The sequence below is a fragment of the Loxodonta africana genome, chromosome 24, assembly GCF_030014295.1.
Source record: "Loxodonta africana isolate mLoxAfr1 chromosome 24, mLoxAfr1.hap2, whole genome shotgun sequence".
Lineage (NCBI taxonomy): Eukaryota > Metazoa > Chordata > Mammalia > Proboscidea > Elephantidae > Loxodonta > Loxodonta africana.
In genome coordinates, this window is record NC_087365.1 from 44549439 (window position 1) to 44553454 (window position 4016).

Below are 4016 nucleotides of genomic sequence, written 5' to 3' on the forward strand. Positions count from 1 at the left end.
TGAATTTAGTTATATATAGAAAGGGTGATATGTCATGAACAACTAGGGTTTATTTCAGCTGCGGAAGGCTGGTTTCACATAGATACATACATACATACAGAAATGGGACCAACCTCATTAATAGACCATTGAGGAAGGATAGTCTTTTCAACAAATGGTGCATGGATAACTGGATATCCACATGTAAAGGAAAACCTCACACACTATATAAAAATTACTCAAAATGAATCAAAGATATAAATATATGAGCTCAAACTACAAGGCCCTTAGAAGAAAACATAGGTATATATCATCGTGACCTGGGACTAGGCAACAGTTTCTTCAATATGATACCAAAAGTACAAGCAACAAACCAAAAGAAAAAAAATAAGAGATATATTTATCAAAATTGAAACTTTTGTGAGTGAAAGATCACTCTCAAGAAAATGAAATGAAAACCTACAGAATGGGAGAAAATGTTTGCAAATCATATGCCTGATAAGGCTCCAATATCCAGCATACGACTCAACAACAAAAAGACCAATAATCAAATTATTAAAATGAGCAAAGATTTGAAAAGGCATGTCTCCAAAAGGAGGTCTGGGGAAGAGGTACGCGGGTGGACTTCTCTGAAAAGGCAGTTTCCCAGTCATAGTGGGCCTTCACCGCCTGATTGTGTACAGCCTGAGTGTCAGCCAGAGGTGCGTGCTTAGGTCCTTCACAAGTCTCACTTGAGCATATGCACAGCCCCGGGCATGTGTAGAACCCTGTGCATGGGTGTAGCCTTCTATATTCCCAGGAGTACTTCAGGGGTTTTCAAAATCCCCTATGGAATTCTGAGCCTTCAGTTTTTCCTTTTAAGATGTTGCTCAGCCTCTAGTTAGCCTCAACTGGTATCACCTCCTCAAGCAGCTGTGATGTTAAGCATCTGCCATCGATTGTTTTCAACAAATGCCTTTTTGGGATAGTGTTGTGCACAGAGAGCAAGCTCCGAAACAGGTGAAACAAAAACAAGCTCTGAGAATGGAGCTCTTTAACTCCCTAAAGGGAGATGCCATGCAGGTCAAATAGTGACACTTCTCAAAACCAAAGACACAAGGGAAAGATTAGTCCAAAGGACTAACGGACCACAACTACCACGGCCTCCACCTGACTGAGTCCAGTACAACTAGATGGTGCCCGGCTACCACCACTGACTGCTCTGACAGGGATCACAATACAGGGTTCCAGACAGAGCTGGAGAAAAATGTAGAACAATATTCTAACTCACACAAAAAAAGATCAGACTTACTGGCCTGACAGAGACTGGAGAAACCCTGGGAGTATGGCCCCCAGGCACTCTTTTAGATCAGTAATGAAGTCACTCCTGAGGTTTACCCTTCAGCCAAAGATTAGAAAGGCCCATAAAACAAAACGAGGCTAAAGGGGCACTCCAGCCCAGGAGCAAGGACTAGAAGGCAGGAGGGGACAGAAAAGCTGGTAATAGGGAACCCAAGGTCGAGAAGGGAGAGTGTTGACACGTCATGGGGTTGGCAGCCAATGTCATCAAACAATATGTGTACTAATTCTTTAATGAGAAGGTAGTTCTGTAAACTTTCATGTGAAGTATGATTATATATATATATGTATATAGTGACACTTTTCTCCAAACCCATTTTCCTCCATTCCAGTGACTGCTAGGCTGCTGGATTTCACAGCCACTGTACTTGCAAAGCTGTTGATTTCAAGGCTACTGGGGAGCTGGGGAGAGGGGAGTGGAAATAGAGCAAGTTAAAACACCACGAACCTCTCTGTTCTTACTGAGATTCAGCCGATTTTCTTAAATAAATACTCCTTGGATTGTTGCACGTCCTTGGTTACCTTCCAGAGTTCTCAAAAAGTTGACTTTGACAATATTTGCTAATATTTTTGTTTCTTTTATGGAAGAGTGGATTTTTAGAGATCCTTACTCCACGGTTATGGAAGTACTTTCCTCTGCTGGAAGGTTTTTATAGAGGCTTTATATCAAATTCAGGAAAAGCACTTCTAATCTTAGTTAATTATTTTTTTCTTTTTATCAGGAATGTATAATTGACTTTTCACATATTCTATTTTTTTTTTTTATGGCTTCTATGGATATGGTCATATGATTTTTTTTTCTTTGAATCTATTAATGAGACCAATTCCTTTCTTTCTTCATTTATTTATTTATTTGTCTTAAACAAACCATGTGTTGCTGAGATAAACTCCCACTTGGTGGTGTAATCTCTGTTGAAAGCAAGAAATTATTAAGGACCAGACTAGCCCTGCTGCTCCCTGAAGAGAGGGCAGTAACCTGGGGCTCAGGAGTTATGCCCCAGAGGTTATTTCACAGTGTCTCTTTCTAGGGGGAACAAAGGACACAGCTGAGGCCCTTTGACCTCTAGCCTTAGGAACTACTGCTCCCCCTGCTGGCAGCCCAGCCAGAGATGATATAAACAGATTCAGCCTCTAGACTCACCCACATACTTTTCCTCATCATGAAGATTAGTGGCCTCTACGTCCTCGCCCTGATCTTCTTCCTTTGCCTCTTCAAGGCTCAGGCTGGAATCCACCGGAAGAGTGCGTATTGAGTGTGGTGGGCATGTGTTTACTAGGGTAGGGAACGTTCCCTGGGAGGAATTCATGAGATAAAGTGGACACTTTCAGATGTCTGGATGAGCTGTATCGGTGCACTTGACTAACCCTGTGGTATTTTACTTCAGATAAACCGAAACCAAAGCCTGGATATTGCCCAGAGTTTGATCTTCGATGTGATTTCGTGTTTATTCCTATGTGCCGCCATGATAAACGTTGCAGAAAGGATAAGAAGTGTTGTTTCTACAACTGTGGATTCAAGTGTGTGGAACCATGGTGGACTCTGGATTGAGGTGAGGGGCCCCAAGCTCTGCAGTTCTTGGCTTTGTTCCACGAAAGTTCCCAAAAAGCCAGTTTGCTTACCAAAAAAAAAAGTAGTTGAAAATAGACAAGGCCTTCGAATTAGTTGTGATCACAGCTATGAAACTGGGATGTGTCCAGGAAACTGTCTCAGGGACTGTAAAGCAGGAGGCCTAACAAGCAAGGCCTCTGACCCTCCTCCCAAAATTCACAATTGACGTCCTGTATGGACATGACTCTTCTCCTTTGTATATTTGGGGGAACAATTGGTCTATAAGCTCATTAAGTGTTTTTGAATTTTTATTAAGATTATTTTCAATTGCCATTTTTTTTAAGCCTGTAATAATTAAGGACATTCCTCTTCACATTTAATTTGTAAGTTAAGAGATTATGATATCATGTGTCTTTAGGATGTCTTACCTAGAATCCCTGATCCCTAGCCCCTAATTCCTTGGCAGAGCATCTCTGTGGTCTTGAGAGGACAGGGCTTATCAGGGATCAGGACCCACACAGATGATCCCGCACGGTGTGTGTACTTTCCAGTATCTCTGATTCTCTTTTTCCAGGTGGAAACCTCTTCTGCCCCAGGTCTGAGAAGTCACTGCTGCTGCAGGCTCTGATTTCATCTTGGAACCCTGGTGTACGCTTCTTCCACATTCACTCCACTTAAAGGGGTTAAATGCTTGGAAAACTTGTGCTATGAAAACCACACAACAAAGAAATAAAACACTGTGCATTTAAAAAGACACGAAAACCCAAAGTCTACTGGATCTCTCTCTTTTTTCCTTTTTTGATGATCCATTTAGATCTATAAGAGAAATGGGGTTACTGTTTCACATTTAGCGTTTACTAATACATGCACCTCTGTTTTACCAGTATGTTCCTCTCTGTCAAAGTCTCCTGACACTCAGATTCTCTATTGGTCAGATTCCAAGAAACGTTTAGAGCTACATTTTGCGTGTTTGGATACTGTGGAGGGCATATATATTATCCTGAAATGGAAGAGCAATTCTTTTTTGACTACAGTTTCTCTGGCACAGCCACTGGTGGTCTTTTCACTCAGAGGAGTGGTAAGAACACCTAGTCCTCAGGTTGGGTGTTCATGTTGGAAATGGATCAGGACATAGTTATGTTCTCGGTCT

The 4016-nt window shown here is 41.7% G+C and overlaps 1 long non-coding RNA gene across 1 annotated transcript; it reads left to right on the forward strand.

Annotated features, from left to right (window-relative positions):
• The first annotated feature begins 2364 nt into the window (after positions 1-2364).
• LOC111751131 (uncharacterized) lies at positions 2365-3739 on the forward strand. The gene is made up of 3 exons (XR_002786214.2): positions 2365-2559; positions 2703-2867; positions 3441-3739. It is a non-coding gene; the product is annotated as an uncharacterized LOC111751131 (long non-coding RNA).
• The last annotated feature ends 277 nt before the right edge of the window (positions 3740-4016 follow it).